Consider the following 16,136-nt stretch of genomic DNA (forward strand, 5'->3'; position numbering starts at 1 on the left):
TATTAACTACAACAAGCAGAAGACAACATTAGGGTCTCTGCACACATGTTTTTCAGGGGTTACGAACAGCAAATTTGCTGGCTGGCTCCAACAGTTGGCATCACAGAAACAGTGTAGTGGCAAGATATCACCATAGAACTCAGCAATGCCTTCTCAACCTCGGCAGAGGCATCTCTGCTGAGCAAGCACATGACATACTCCATCACTGCGGCATCACAAGGCAGTGTGATCTTTCCATTGCTTGCGAAACCAAACTCTTCCTGGGACACTCTTAGGAGCTCTCCGAAGACCATCATGCTGAGGTACACCAACGGGACCTCGAAACGGCTTCCGTCGGTCGTGTACATGATGCAGTGGCCCTTTACCACTCCAGAGGTGCAGCATTCTTCATCTTCTTTGGCTGTCACTGTGAGCCTCTTCCTGCCAAGTGCCGCCACCCTCTGCCACTTCTTTGCCAGTTGAGCAAGTCTCTTCATGCTAATCATGGTTGGTTCTGGGTCTTATTTTTTCAGCTCCAGAGAAAGTGAGCTATGGGTGTTGTAGTGCTCAGTTGGTGGTGGGTGAGCTGATGAAGTGATGGTATTGAGCTTAGCCGCTCCCTGAATTTATAGGCAAGGTGAAGGGCATTGTGCTGGTGAAGAGTAGTTGTCACTGTGAAAAGTTGGCCAGGGACAAGGCCATGTGATCAGTGCATGCAGTGTTGCAGCATGATCACTTTGGAGTAGATTGTGATGGGGCCAAATGTTTGGGGCATGCTGGAGCCAATAGTGGTAGCAATAGCATCATGGCACGATCTATTCTGCGATGCAGATATGGATGGATTCAGTTGAGATATCATCAGTTTCGCACATCATGCTATTATTTTGGAGCTCCAAATTGACACTTGACCAGCTGAAAGGAAACGAAAGTGTGTTGGACTAATGATCAGGAACTTGTTCATGGTCTTACCAGTCGCCGCTGAACCTTCAGTCTTAGATGTGTTGTTGATCAGTCGGATGGTGTGCATGCCTGAATTAACTTGCTCGACAGATGTTGCTGTTTGTTCACTTCGTGATCTGCTCCATGCATGTCTGGTCTCCAGTCCAGCATCTCATGTGGTCTTCATTTCATTGTTGCTTCCACCATTTGGAGTCTTAAGTTAGAAAGGAAAGAACTCTATTTCAAAAGGTATGTATTGTAATTTTTCTCTAAAAAACCAGTGTAATTTTTGTCCAAAGTTGTACCATGTTTAGCTAGGGTCAAGTGTTCTGCAACTTGCTATAAATTACTGAATCTGTAGCTGGCTGTTTCTGCTGAGTGTTTTGTTTAATGGAAGTTTTCCTTCGGAAAGTAATTTTGACAACTAGTTTCCCGTGCATCATATATTCTCTCTCCCCTGTTTCTGATTTTCGCAGTTTGCATTTTTTTTTGAAATAATTCATGGATGCAAGCCGCATCTGTGAAAATTCATACCAAAATATAACTTCTTGTGACCTGTACAAAAATGATAACTTATATCATGTGCATGCTATTTAACTGAGCACTATACATTTGGATATTGTTTTTTTTGTCTAGGTCAGAAATGGTCATATTATTAGATGAATTTCTGCAGGTGCACATCATATAGCATTACTAACATCAATGAATCATTTGGAAAATCAGAAAATATAGAAAAGAGGAGAGAACAGAGAATATGGGTTGCACAGGCAACTGGCTGCACCAAATCCTCTCGTTTTTCCCTTCTTCTATTTCTAAGCTATTAAAATGGGAAACTCATTTGGCATGCATCTATGACTCCTAATTTGTCTTTTCTTAATTCGTTTGCAAATTATGCTCATGTCTCTTTCAGGAAAAAAAATGTCCAAAATTCAGTAGTTTATAGTTTCTAAAATAGGAGTGCACGTTAGTTGAAGAGAGATGCTACACCTATGGACGAATTCTTATGGGATTAAAGTTACAAGGGATGGGGGACTCACAGTGAAAATCAGGTTGGAGATATAATAAGCAATTGTTCATGCTCCTAATAATCTATTCTCTCTAAACATTCATATGAAATCTTGTGCTGGTCTAGTACATGATCTAATTGATTTTCGGCATTCCACATGGTAACTGTTTCTTCTTGCATTCCACATCTCTTGGGTACAAGGAGTAGAGGACTAGAACCAAACCTATAGTGAAGCAACTTGTTGAACAGAGTCATATCTCAGTTCTTGATGGCCTACCTGCCTTGTAGCATTGCATGTGCAAGCCATACCTTAGCCCTTTCTCTGCACTTTCCGGCCTTCAGGCAACTCGAACTAGCCTTTCGGGCCTTCAGCCGGCTGCGTGCCTGAAGATTGTGAATAATATGCGTATACCAAATCTTGTGCCCACACACTTGTTACTGAGCATTTTTCAGGCCTAGCCCCTACTCCCCCCCCCCCCCCCTTGCTTACGACTTCACCATTGAAAATGGCTCATCTTCCACCTTGTCATTTTACTAATTCAATATTTTTGGATCTTTTAATTCCCTGACTTAGCTGATAGATTGTAGAGAAACATCTAAAGATAGAATCACAACCATTGTTTGTTCATTGGACAGTTGTATGCAATTAAAAGATTGCGCAAGTCTTTTGGCACTGGCCATGGTTGGTTGTCGATCTTTGTGAGGATATAAAGAAGTATGTGCTATGGATGTTGCAGTGCTCAGTTGGTGGATGAGCTGATGAAGTGATGGTGTTGAGCTAGCCACTTTCTGAATTTATAGGCCAAGGGAAGGATACCGTGATGGTGAACTGTGTGGTTCTCACCGAGAAGAGTTGCCAAGGGACAAGGCCATGTGATGTGCATGCAGTGTTGCAGCATATGATTAGTTTCGATTAGATTGCTGTGTGGCCAAATGTTTGGTGTATGCCGGATCCTATGGTCGTAATTGGTTTGGTTTCTTACCTATCGTGGCTGCCATACCTAACCGTGTAGCGAATAGGAGACATTTCTAGAACAGGCATAGACAGAGCCATGGGCTCATAACATGCAGTGCTGCCTGCATGGGCAGGGCCAAGCAATGTGGTCTTGAGTTGATCTTTCTTGGGCCATCGGTTTGGGACTGGCGGTACTAGGAGTGCTTGCTTGCTTTGGATGTTTGGCCATCTCAAATTTGCTGCCATACTGACCTGTTTCTAGCAGTGGCTAAGATATATGCACAAGAGACATATGAGTGAGGACCACCTGTAAATTCGGTCCATTTCTGTTTGTGATCGTCCAAAGAGGTATAATTCGTTTTTTTGTGCTTGATTATATCCTAATGATAAGAAGCTTATAGAGTGGCCCCCGAGATCGACAAAGTGCTTCATGGATCTCTAACAGGAGTTATGAACATCCATTTGAAAGCTTGTGCTGGTCTAGGATGTGGTCTGAATGTCTGATTGATTTTCAGCATCTTACATGGTGGCTGTTTCTTCTTGCATTTCATATCTCACATGGAGTACATGACTAGAACCAAACCAGTGTCATACCTACCAGACTAACATCTGGAAGCTATTCCTTAGCTCTTTCTATGCACCTTCCTTTGGTGCTTCAACCAGCTGCATGTCTGCAGATTGTGAGTAACAGACATGTACCAAATCCTTGCACCGACACGATACACTTGTTATTGCACGTCTTTCAGGCCTAGTTCCTACTACCTTCTTTAAAGTTTTGTGGATTGCCTTATACTCACAAATAAACCTGCTTTCTGTTCATTTTGTGTTTTTATCCTAGTTTTTGTATGCCTTATATTTCCCCCCTGAGAGTTCACCATTGAAAACGGCTGCTCTTCCACCTTGTCGTTTCACTAATTAACAATTTTGTAGATCATTTTTATTGTCTGACTTGGATGATATAGGTCGTATAGAAACTTCTTGCGAATTCTCCTAGCAGCAGTATGAAACTATCAACATCTAAAAATAGTTGCAACCTTGTTGGGTCACTGGACAGTTGTATGCAACTAAAATGCAAGAGAAGTATGGCTGCAAGCCTGCAATTGCTAGTTGCCAGAATGCTGCTTTGTTGCTTTTATGAATACATACAGAAAACATCTCCTAGTGTCTCTTATCTAACTATCTTACACTATCCAGGCAAACTACGAAAAAACAGAAGGCAACATCAGGGTCTCTGCATTCATATTCTTCAGAAGCTACAAACAACAAATTTGTTGACTAGCTCCAACAGTAGGCATCATATGGCCAGTGTAGTGGCAAGATGTCACCATAGAGCTCAGCAATGTACTCTCGACGCCGGCAGTGGCGTTTCTCCTAAGCAGGGACATGACATACTCCATCACCCCGGCATCACAAGGCAGTGTGATCTTCCCATCGCTTGCAAAGCCAAATTCCTCCTGAGACATCCTTAGGAGCTCGCCGAAGACCATCGTGCTGAGGCACTCCAACGGGACCTCGAAACGCCTCCCATCGGCTGTGTACATGACACAGTGGCCCTTGGCCGGTATAGAACTGCAGCAGTCTTGGTCTTCTTTGGTTGACATTGTGAGCCTCTTCCTCCCAAGTGCTTCAACCCTCCACTTATTTGCCAATTGCGCAAGTCTTTTGGCACCGGCCATGGTTGGCTCTCTATCTATCTTTGTGAGAATTTGAAGAAGTGTGTGATATGGATGTTGCAGTGCTCAGTTGGTGGATGAGCTGATGAAGAGGTGATGGTGTTGAGCTAGACGCTTGCTGAATTTATAGGCCAGGGGAAGGACATCTTGACTGTGAACTGTGCTTGTCATTGAGAAAAGTTGGCACGGGACAAGGCCATGGGATCGGTGCATGCAGTGTTGCAACATGATTAGTTTGGATTAGATTGCAGTGGGGCCAAATGTTTGGTGTATGCTGGAGCCTATAGTCATAACTGTTAGGCATTGGTCCGCTTTCTTACCATTCGTGGATGCCATACCAAGCTGTGTAGCGAACAATAGACATGTCGAGAACAGGCTATTGGCAATGTGCTAGGAGGGAACAGTGATGGCTTCCAGATTCAGGGATCGAACAGTTCGGTAAGCCCTGATCGATTAGGCTATCTCTGTGCTTTCTCCTGGCAGATACTTGACATTGTAACGTGCATTGTTCATGCACCTGATCAATCTATTTTCTGCTGACATTCAGTCGAAAAGCCATGCTTGGTCTAGCAGATCATCCGTTTGATATGCGGCATGCCACATGTTTACTGTTCATTCTTGCCTTCTATTTCTTTTGGGTACAGGAGCATATGGCTAGAATCAGACCACTATATACTAATTTGAAGCTGAAGCAGATGTCTCTGATGTGTGTTGAGTTGACTCTGGGGTTCCGTATTCATGCATAACAATTTCAATGTGATGTTTCCAGTCATAGTTGGGTTTCTCAGGCACAACTTTTTGGACTAAATACAGATGATCCTGAAAAGGAAACCTCTCTCTAATTAAGAATGTCATGACATACATGTGTACTAATTCTCCTTTTGGCTCTGAACTTGTATGTATTTTTAGATATCATTTTTTTGGTAGACATGGTGCAGTTAATCTGTTCCATTGACTGAATTTGCAGGCAACGGAAAGATGGGACTGGAGGGGGCCACAGGGGGAGGCTGGTGAAGTGGGTTGCACCTGTCAGTGCAAAAAGGCAGCGAAAGGACTAGTCTCAAATTTGTTTTTCTTTTTTGCTTGGAGGGAAGAAGGGACTAGTCGGTCAGCAGGCAACATGTCCGTGCCATACCTCACCAGTGTGGTTCTGGTGCTTTGCTTGCACATTAATAGTGTTTGGCAGGTGAGGAGGTCATGAGCTTGGTGAGTGCAATGGTGGCTCCCAAGGGAGGCAGTGATATTCAGATAATGGCCATGCTTGTGTGTTCTTGGTTCTTAGGTATGTTGCTTAGAAATTCTTTATCTGTGAGTTTGTTGATGAAGTGGTGGTGTACTACTATGTAGCCCATGAATATATAGGCACAGACATATGACTAATTTGCATTTGGCAGGGGACAAGGCCATGAGCTTGGTGCATGCAATGGTGGCTGTAAGGGGCAGCAGCCAGATTCAGATCAGATTTTGCTGGGCCATGGCTTTCTGTATAGGCAAAGGTAGTGGACTACTTGCTAGGCACTCAGATGCATACTACAGTAGTACAGTCCTTGATGCTTTACTCGGTAGATGCATTTTGCAACCATCCAGGGTCCAGTATTTAGGGATGTGCTCTTTTTTGTTCAGCACTCTAATCAAGAGATTGGAAGATATGCTGATTCAAGAACAATCACTTTAATGTTCTGATGACCTATATCTGTGCCTTTGCTTCAACTGCGTGATTGCAATTAGGTGAGGTACAGAGCTAGCATCATAAGGGACATAGCACATGATGGTCCGGGAGCCTTTCACAGGCAGATGCGGAGTTCACTTCACTGCTTTCGGGTGTCTACTTTACACTTACAGTTGCAGCTGCATGTTAGGTGTTTGCTGGTTTAACAGTGATTTGATTGCTTCAGATCTGGCAGGTTGCTGGGAAGTTCCATATCTCATTGTCCACCCATGGTCTGCATGGTTTCTAGCATAGCACGTGTCAGCCATTTTCCGGTATCTTCCTTGCATTTAGCTGGGAATTTGAGAGTTTCCAGGCCACGCATATATCCTTGAATCTATCCAGTGACTTGTGATTAGTTTTGCTTTGGTATATCTTTTGAGGAAGTGAGCGCTGTAATGTGAGTCACAATGCAAGGCTTATTTGTTAGTCTTTATTAGACAATGAACCTGGCCTTGCCTGATGATTTACTTTGACTTCCATGACACAAGCATAGCATGAAATTTTGTTTTGCCAAGCACAAATCTTGATGAGTTTATTCTGCAGGACATACCTGATTTTTGAACATTTGGTGATTTTATCATCGGTTTAACAACTTGCAGTAGCCTTTGTCCAAAAGGTCACATCCCATCTCCAGCTGCATATACTCTATCATGGGTTGTCGGCTGAATAACTTTCTTCATAATATTTTGGGTCTGAGGCCATACAATTGCAAAGGAATTTGTCGACGCTTACTGCTTAGGCCCTAAAAAATCGTGATCGAATATTTGTCTTTGGAACAAAGTATATGCATACATTGAAAGAACATTGTCTCTAACTATGGTCCATCTTCCTTGATTGCTTCTTTGCCAGCAAGATCAAAATGCTTACACACAATGTGTTTTCCTTAATCTATTTTCCTATATCTCTGCAGATGGTAATCAGGAGCTGCAGACACCATAATGCTGGCTAACTCTGAGATGTTGCTCCGCATGATAGTGGCATGGCATCGCCATGGTGTTGAGGAATGCAGCCTCCATCTCTGAGGACGCATTTCTCCTGAGCAAGCACATGGCGTACTCCATCATTGATGCGTCACAGGGCAGCGTGATTCTGCCACCATCAACGCGTGTGAAGCCGAACTCCTCTTGGGACATCCTCAGGAGCTTGTCGAAGACGGTCGTGCCAAGGAACGCAAGCGGCACCTCGAACCTTGCACCGTCGGTAGTGTACACGACGAAGTGGCCCTTGCCAGCCACAGGCGAGCACGACGTGCCACACGGCCCTCCGGTTTCCTCCCCTGATGTTGATGAGGTGAGCCTCTTCCTCCCCATAGCCACCACCCTCTGCCACTTCTTGGCCAGCTGAGCGAGGTTCTTGGCACTCATCATGGTAGTTTCTTGTGTTTCTGGAAACTGGAGAAATTGTTCTGCTAGTTCAAGGCTGGAATGCCTTTTGTCTGTGGATGAAGTGGTGGTGTTAGGAGAGCATTTAGCCATGGATTTATAGTCCAAGGGTAAAGCTGGCGCCGACACGGTGGACTGTGATGGTATGCAATGGGTAGGGTACGTGCAGTGCTGCGGTTTTGGAGGTGCCATGGTGTGATCTGGATCAGGTCTGCTGGGCCCAAGTGCTTGGCACTTCCTGGAGCTTGCGTTGGAAAACTCGCCTGCACAGCCGTGGTGATCGGTTTGCTAGGGAATGGCACAAGCACGAGGACCCCATGTGCTTCTCTAACCAGAAGCACATTTCAGACATGGATGGCGCTTGGAAGTCTCATCAAAATCATCATCACGTTTGGTGTCTGAACATTGCACACAGAGCACTCATGGCATTGTCCCCTTTCCAATGCTCTTGCTGAGAGCTACACACTACCCACACACATATGCACTGCCCTGAGTCCTTTCTTCCTTATACTATAAATCCATGGCCTTCTCAGCACAAACTTCATCTCATCTCAAGCAGCATCACAATCTACAACACACCTTCAGACTTCCACAGCCAAAGTGAAATTTAGCCAGCCGGGAACACATCCGACTCAACCATGACCCATCCAAGGAAGCTTGCTCAGCTGGCCAAGAAGTGTCAGCGGATGTTGGTGGCCAGAGCTGGTGCCCGCCATCGGCGTGCCTCAGACACGGCCGACGACGAGTGCTGCAGCACAGTGTCATCTGTGGTTGCCGATGAGGGCCACTGCGTGATGTACACCGCAGACAGAACCCGGTTCGAGGTCCCTCTGGCGTACCTCGGGACTACGGTCTTCGCTGAGCTCCTGAGGATGTCTGAGGAGGAGTTTGGCTTCGTGAGCAGCAGTGATGGAGGCAGGATCATGCTGACCTGCGATGCCAGTGTGATGGAATATGTCTTGTGCCTGGTCAGGAGAGAGGCCCCTGAGGAGGTTGAGAGGCGTTCTTGAGCTCCATTGTTGGGCATTGGCACAACTACAATGCTAGCTGCATGATACCATCAATGGGACTCGGCCATCAGTTTGCTCTTTGTACTTAGCTACTAGCTTAGCTTCTGAAATATTTTTAATTAGGACTGAGAGGAGCTCTGTAGAGAGCCTCATGTAAGATTCAATGATCACAGGAAATGATACAAAGGGACAATTTTTTTGGGAGAAGTTGGATTGTTTTACACATCCTTGAACATAGTTCATACATATTCTAGTGAAGGAAGTAGAAGGAAACCATGGACTTAAAGTTTGTGGTTAGGTGGCTGAACTTGGTGATGGTGCTGCGAAGGGGTTGGGGATGAGAGGATTGATGGACAATGAACAAACTGCTGATTGTTTACTAAAAATAGAACTGCTGTTCCTACCTCCAACTATAAACGTTGGATTGAGACTGCGTGTCCCAGATGGAGGTGGGTTGAGCAGTTCATAAGTTTTGGTTAGAGGTAGTATGTGTCATTGCCGGAAGTGGCCAATTCCGGATCTCCATTCCTCATGTGCTAGAGACTGCTCTGCATTGGCTTCACGGATTCTCATCAGCTCACCACACTTTGGTGAAAAGCTAGCATCAGAGGGGACATGGCACATGATGGTCCAGGAGCCTTTCACAGGCACATGCGGAGTTCACTTCATTGCTTTTGGGTGTGTACTTTGCACTTACAACTGCAGCTGTATGTTAGGTGTTTGTTAGTTTAACAGTGCTTTGATTGCTACAGATCTGGCAAGTTGCTGGGCAGCTACATAACTCATTGTCCACACACGGTCTGCATGGTTTCTAGCATAGCATGTGTCAACCATTTTTCCAGTATCTTCCTTGCATTTAACTGGGCAGTTGAGGGTTTCTAGGTCACAGCCTTGAACCTATCCAAGGGCTTGTCATTAGTTCCATGTTGGTATTTCTTTTGGGGAAGTGAGCATCCTGATGAGGACATCTATGACACAAACATAGCATGGAAATTTATTTGCCAAGTACAAATCATGATGAGTTTATACTGCATGACAGACCCGATTTCTGAACGCTAGTAGGTTTGCTGGTCCTGACTTGAGTATAATTCGATGAATCTGTCATCAGTTGAACAACTTGCAGTAGCCTTTGTCCAAAGGTCACCTCTCTAATCTATCTGCCAGGACTTACCTGCGCAACCTAAACTTTCTTTGTAATAACTTGTGTCTGAGGCCATTTAATTGCAATTTTTTCTGTCGACGCTTAATGCTTAGGTCCTAAAAACTGTGATTAATCATTTATTTTTGAAACAAAGTATATGCATACACTGAAGAGTAATGTATCTAACTACTGTCCATCTTCCTTGATTGCTTCTATGCTAGAAAGATCAAAATGCTACACAAACTGTTTTCCTTAGTCTATTTTCCTATATCTCTGCAGATGGTAATCAGGAGCAGCAGACACCGAAATGTTGGCCAACTCCCAAATGTTGGGCCACATGATAGTGGCATGGCATCGCCATGGTGTTGAGGAACACGGCCTCTATGTCTGCGGAGGCGCTTCTCCTGAGCAAGCAGATGGCATACTCCATCACCGATGCATCGCAGGGAAGTGTGATTCTGTCACTGTCAACTCCTGCGAAGCCGAACTCCTCCTGGGACATCCTCAAGAGCTCACCGAAGATGGTCGTTCCAAGGAACACAATGGGCACCATCGGCAGCATACACGACGCATTGGCCCTTGCCGGCCACTGACGAGCACGACGTGCCGCACGGCCTTCTGGCTTCTTCTGTGGACATTGATGGCGATCAGGTGAGCCTCTTCCTCCCGATAGCCGCCACCCTCTGCCACTTCTTGGCCAGCCGAGCGAGTGTCGTGGCACTCATTATGGTAGTTTCTTGTGTTTCTGGAACTGGAGACATTCTTCTGCTAGTTGGAGGTTGGAATGCCTTTCTCTGTGGATGAAGTGGTGGTGTTTGGTGGTCACTAGCCATGGATTTATAGCTGAAGAGTGAAGGAGTACCCACATATGGTGTAGTGTGTGATGGTTTGGCAGGAGACAATGCCATGTGTATGGCACATGCGCTGTTGCAGTTTTGGAGGTGCCGTGATGTGATCTGGATCAGGTCTGCTGGGGCCAAGTGTTTGGCACTTGCTGGAGCTTGCGATGGACGTCCCACCTGCACAGCCATGGTGACCGGTTTCCTGGGGAAATGGCACGAGCACGAGGGCCCCATGGGGCTCTCTAGCCACAAGCACATTCATCACATTTTCTGCAGCTACTTCAACACAACGCTCTCACTGATAGCTACACACAACCTACACGCATATGCACTTCCCTTAGCCCTCTTTGTTGTTCGTTCTACTATAAATCCATGACCTGCTAAACACAGCTTCTTCATCTCATTTCTGCTCTTTGGGCTTACCTCAAGCCTTTCAGACTTTTTGTTACTTTGCTCTCTTAATTTATAAAAATTGCAGTGGGGTTTTACCCTACTGTTTATAGTCAAAAAAAAAACAATCTACAACACACATTCAGACTTCCAGAGCCAAAGTGAAATTTAGCCAGCTATGATCCATCCAAAGAAGCTTGCTCAGCTCGTCAAGAAGTGCCAACGGATGTTGGCAGCTGGAGCCGGTGCCCGCCGTCGGCATGCCTCAGACACGGCCGATGATGAATGCTGCAGTACAGCATCTGTGGCTGCTGATGAGGGCCACTGCGTGATGTACACCACCGATGGAGCACGGTTCGAGGTCCCTCTGGCATACCTCGGGACGACGGTGTTCGCTGAGCTCCTGAGGATGTCCGAGGAGGAGTTTGGCTTCACGAGTGGCGGCGACGGAGGCAGGATCATGCTGCCCTGCGACGCCACGGTGATGGGAGTATGTCTTGTGCCTGGTCAGGAAAGAGGCCTCCGAGGAGGTCGAGAAGGCGTTCTTGAACTCCATTGCTGGGCACTGTCACAACTACAATGCTAGTTGCATGGCCCCATCAATGGGAATCACCCGTCAGTTTGCTCTTTGTACTTAGCTACTAGCTTAGTTTCTGAAATACTGTTTTGGTTAGGACTGAGGAGATCTATAGTCTGATGTAAGATTCGATCATCACAGGAAATGATACAGAAGAGACAATTTTTTGGGATTTTTTTTGGATTATGTGACACATCCTTCAACATTCTGCTCAAAGTTCTTGAGGTGAATTGTGGGTGCAGCGGCTAAAAGCAGGGGATGTGAATGATGGAACTCGGCAACAGCGCCGGCGAAGGGGAGAGATGAACGATCAACGAGCTGCCTTTCCTACCTCTAGCAAGGACCATCGGATTGACAATTTGACATTGTGTGAGCTGTTTATAAGATTTTGGAGAGAACGTGCTCCACGTAGACCTGCCTCGGAGATGGACGCTTGAACTACCGCTGGCGTGTGATGTCCGATACGCAGCTAGCCTCTGTGTGGGTGTGCTCGGTGGCATCTTGCTTGCTCGAGCACCTCCTCCATACTCCGGTGGGAATTCCAGACTGGAGTAATCTCATAGCAAAGAGATCAAATTTGATTAGGTTAGGTCTGTAGTTACAGAAAAGATGAGCAAGTCGATCTGCTTTATGTAATTCAAGAAACCAAATAATCCAAGTTTAATTTGGATATAAAGTATTCACCTTTCTGAAGAAATTAGGACATCATACATATCTCTGATACTCTGCTTTTGATCTTTTGTTTTGTAGGCATTACCCCAAAAGTAGATAAACACTTAACATGGTTATACTGTGCTATAACATGATTTTTACTGGCATTTAAAAGAGGGTATCTGTTCATTATTTTTTTATGCAAATTGAATACATTTTTCGTTCAGATAGGTTCAAAAGAAAATCAGAAGAAAAAAGATTGACTGTAGGTGCTGGGTTAACAGGTTTCTGCTAGATTCGTTACAGCCTTGCAAGATTGAAAAGGCTTTACATAGCAATTTCTCAAGTGGAAGCGGGAAGAATGCCAATGATTTCATGAACACTAAGAGAAGCACAATTTCCATTTCCCTTCTATCTCTGTCCGACTACTTTACTAACACATAAACATACGGAGCTGCAAACAGCCAGTTCTTGCTTGACAGTTAACCATCACTTGCTTTTACCCCAATAATTGAAATCTTCCTTATGCCCATTAAAACTTGTGGAGTAAACCCTGCTTTCTATTCCATTTTGTTTTTGTTATCATACTTCATTTCTATTGGATTGTTGTCATTGCAATACTTTTCTAGAGGATTCATCATTAAAATGGTTCCTGTACCACCTGATCATTTCAATGATTCACAAGTTTTTAATGCCTTGGCTTAGATGATAGATTGTACAGAAACTTGTTGTGGAGCAGGATGGAACTACCGATGCCTAAAAATAATTGCAACCATTGTTGGTATATTGTACACTTGTACGGAACTGAAATGTATCCTCCTTGGGTGTTCCTTCTCGAGGCACGTCTGGTCCGAGATCCTCTCCTGGATGCGCATGACTTGCAGGCCCCCGAGCAATGAGGCTACCCTCTTTGATTGGTGGCATGATGCCCGGCAGGTCACGCCCAAGGCGATGCGCAAGGGGCTGGCATCCGCGACACTTCTTACCTCCTGGATGATCTGGAAGCATCGCAACGATTGCGTCTTCAACGACGCACGCCCTTCCATCCGGACGCTAGTTCACGGCATCAAGGAGGAGGCCAAACTTTGGGCTACGGCAGGCGCTGCTGGGCTCAGAGTAGTCTTGCCCCCGACCTGGGACGTGCACTAGCTCGTGTCCCCTGACTGTAATTCGCCTCCTAGGAGGACTGTAACATAAAACACTCTTTCTCTTCAATACAATGAAACGCAAAGCTTTTGCGTTTTCCCGAAAAAGAACAATGCATACTGCTGGTGGCCATAATACTGCTTTGTTGCATTATTGATCAGTTGCTATATATACAATTTTCCTGCTCCTAGTTTCTGCTGTCTTTTGTTAAAAAATAATAATTCTACTGTCTAACTATCTTACACTATCCAGCCAAACTACACAAGACAGAAGACATCATCAGGGTCCTGAATGCATGTTCTTCAGAAGCTACAAACAGTAAATCTGGTTGCTGTCTCCAACAGTAGGCATCACACAGCCAGTGTAGTGGCAAGACGTTACCATAGAGCTCAGCAATGCACTCTCGACCTCGGCGGAGGCCTTTCTCCTGAGCAAGCACATGGCATACTCCATCACTGCAGCATCACAGGGCAGTGTGATCTCGCCATCGCTCGCAAAGCCAAACTCCTCCTGGGACATCCTCAGGAGCTCACCGAATACCGTCGTGCTGAGGTACTCCAACGGGACCTCAAAATGCCCCCCATCAGCCGTGTACATGACACAGTGGCCCTTGGCTGGTACAGAACTGTAGCAGTCTTCATCTTCTTTGGCTGACGCCGTGAGCCTCTTCCTCCCAAGTGCTTCCACCCTCTGCAACTTCTTCGCCAATTGAGCAAGTCTCTTGGCACCGACCATAGTTGATTCTCGGTCTTTGAATTTTCAGCTGGAGATCTGAAGAAGTGAGCTATGGATGTTGCAGGGATGAGCGGATGAAGAAGTGATGGTGTTGAGCTGAGCCACTTGCTGAATTTATAGGCCAGGGGAAGGACGTCTTGACGGTGAACTGTGCTTGTCATTGAGAAAAGTTGGCAGGGGAGTGGGGCCAAATGTTGGTGTATGCTGGAGCCTATAGTTGCAATTGGTAGGCATGGGTCTGCTTTCTTATCATTTGCGGCTGCCATACCGAACCACGTAGCCAACAAGAGGTGTGTCGAAAACATGGCTACAGGCAACGTGCGAGGAATACAACAATGGGTTCCAGATTCAGGGACTGAACAATTTCGGTGAGCACTGATCAATTATATGCCATATATTGATGTGCTTCTCTTGATTGGAGTGTCATGATAATGTTTATTGTTCATGCACCTGATCAATCTATTCTCTGTGAACATTCAGTTGAAAAGCTCGTGCTCGGTCTAGCACATGATGTGTTCAATTTCCGGCATGTCACATGTTTATGGCCCATTCTTGCCTTGTGAATGGGCTGTTACTTTTTTTTTAGAAAAGGAGGATGACCCTCGGCCTCTGCATCTGGGCGATGCATACGGGAGTACTTGTTCATTATTCCAGAGGGAGTATTTGTTATGGGTACATGAGCACATGACTAGAACAAGACCTGTTCTGAAGCCGCCTTAATTTGTATCCTCTGAAAGTGTGGTAGGTACGTCATGTTTGCAAGGTGAAGCATACGCCTCTACCGTGTGTTGGGTTGACTACTCACTGGGTTCCGTATGTATGCGTGACGTTTGCAGTGTGATGTTTCCTGTTATAGTTGGGTTTCAAACACAAATATTTGGACCATCCTGAACTGAGAAGGAAACCTCTCTCTGAATGTGATGACACACATGTATGTATACTAGACATGTGTGCAGCTCCTTTTGTTTCTGAACCTGTGATCATTTAGTTTTTTCTTGAGCTACATTGGCCGCTTTATTCCCTTGAGATTTGACTGCTTGAGAATCATAGGATCTGGTTGGCTTAATTAGCATTGCGACTGAAACTGGTGGTTAGAGACGGTGCAGTTCCATCTGTTGAATAATGACTGAATTTGTGGGCGATGGAGAAGATATGATTGGGGGGCCTGGTGAAGTGCATTCTGCATTCTACTAGTACCTTTCAGTGTGGCAAAAAGGCTTCTAGTCAGTCAGCAAGCAACGTGTAATTCAGTCATTAAGCAAGGCGATGGAGAAGATATGCGGTTCCCAACGTGGCGAGCGTGTGTGGTCTCCGCTTCCATTGACAAGCAATGTGGTTCCCATGAAGCCTTGCACTTGCACGCGCCCTGGTTAATTAATTACGGACGCATTAAGCACCCTGATTTGATATCATCTTGGCTGGCTTTACGCTTTGCAGGTACGTGTATACTCCCTCCCTCCGTTCCTAAATGTAAGTTTTTCTAGAGATTTCAACACGGACTACATACGGAACAAAATAAGTGAATCTATACTCTAAAGTATATCTATATACATCCGTATGTAGTCCTTATTGAAATCTGTAAAAAGACTTATATTTAGAAACGGAGAGAGTATATATGTAGTATTGAATGTCGCGCTGACGTGGCGCGCTTCAAGGTGCCCCTGAGGCACTCGGCATAGCGGTCGTCGGCGAGCTCCTAGGGATGCTGCGGCGGTGACGGAGGACGTCATGTGTGTACTCCGTTCTCGGAAGGGGCGAAGGAGGCTGAGAGGGTTCGCCACTACCAAAATTGCTCCATCATAGCAGTCATCCAAGGGGCCTAGTGGAATAGTAGCGCTAGCTGCTTCTAGCTAGTTTCTGACGATGCACCATGTCTTAGACTAGCTTCTTAGCCATTATTTTCTTTAGAATGATGATGCATGTAAATGCTGCACTTAAAATTTTGAGACATGAATGACATTAGCATGGATTTCTTCTTCTCTTCGATCTCAAGATGAAA

At 45.4% G+C, this 16,136-nt stretch overlaps 7 pseudogenes across 1 annotated transcript; 2 read left to right on the plus strand and 5 right to left on the minus strand.

The window, feature by feature from the left end:
* On the minus strand, positions 1-485 carry LOC147972533 (auxin-responsive protein SAUR36 pseudogene; annotated as a pseudogene).
* Positions 486-4,132: 3,647 nt separating this feature from the next.
* Positions 4,133-4,555, minus strand: LOC125510294 (auxin-responsive protein SAUR36 pseudogene; annotated as a pseudogene).
* Positions 4,556-7,180: 2,625 nt separating this feature from the next.
* Positions 7,181-7,837, minus strand: LOC125510290 (auxin-responsive protein SAUR36 pseudogene; annotated as a pseudogene).
* On the plus strand, positions 7,799-10,209 carry LOC147972534 (auxin-responsive protein SAUR36 pseudogene; annotated as a pseudogene). The gene is made up of 2 exons (XR_015602592.1): positions 7,799-9,333; positions 10,076-10,209. The product of XR_015602592.1 is annotated as an auxin-responsive protein SAUR36 pseudogene (transcript).
* On the minus strand, positions 10,083-10,629 carry LOC125510291 (auxin-responsive protein SAUR36 pseudogene; annotated as a pseudogene).
* Positions 10,447-11,748, plus strand: LOC147972535 (auxin-responsive protein SAUR36 pseudogene; annotated as a pseudogene).
* Positions 11,749-13,655: 1,907 nt separating this feature from the next.
* Positions 13,656-14,335, minus strand: LOC125510293 (auxin-responsive protein SAUR36 pseudogene; annotated as a pseudogene).
* Between the last annotated feature and the right edge of the window lie 1,801 nt (positions 14,336-16,136).

The sequence above is a fragment of the Triticum urartu genome, chromosome 5A, assembly GCF_056163025.1.
Source record: "Triticum urartu cultivar PI428250 chromosome 5A, HENAU_Tu73, whole genome shotgun sequence".
Taxonomy (NCBI): domain Eukaryota; kingdom Viridiplantae; phylum Streptophyta; class Magnoliopsida; order Poales; family Poaceae; genus Triticum; species Triticum urartu.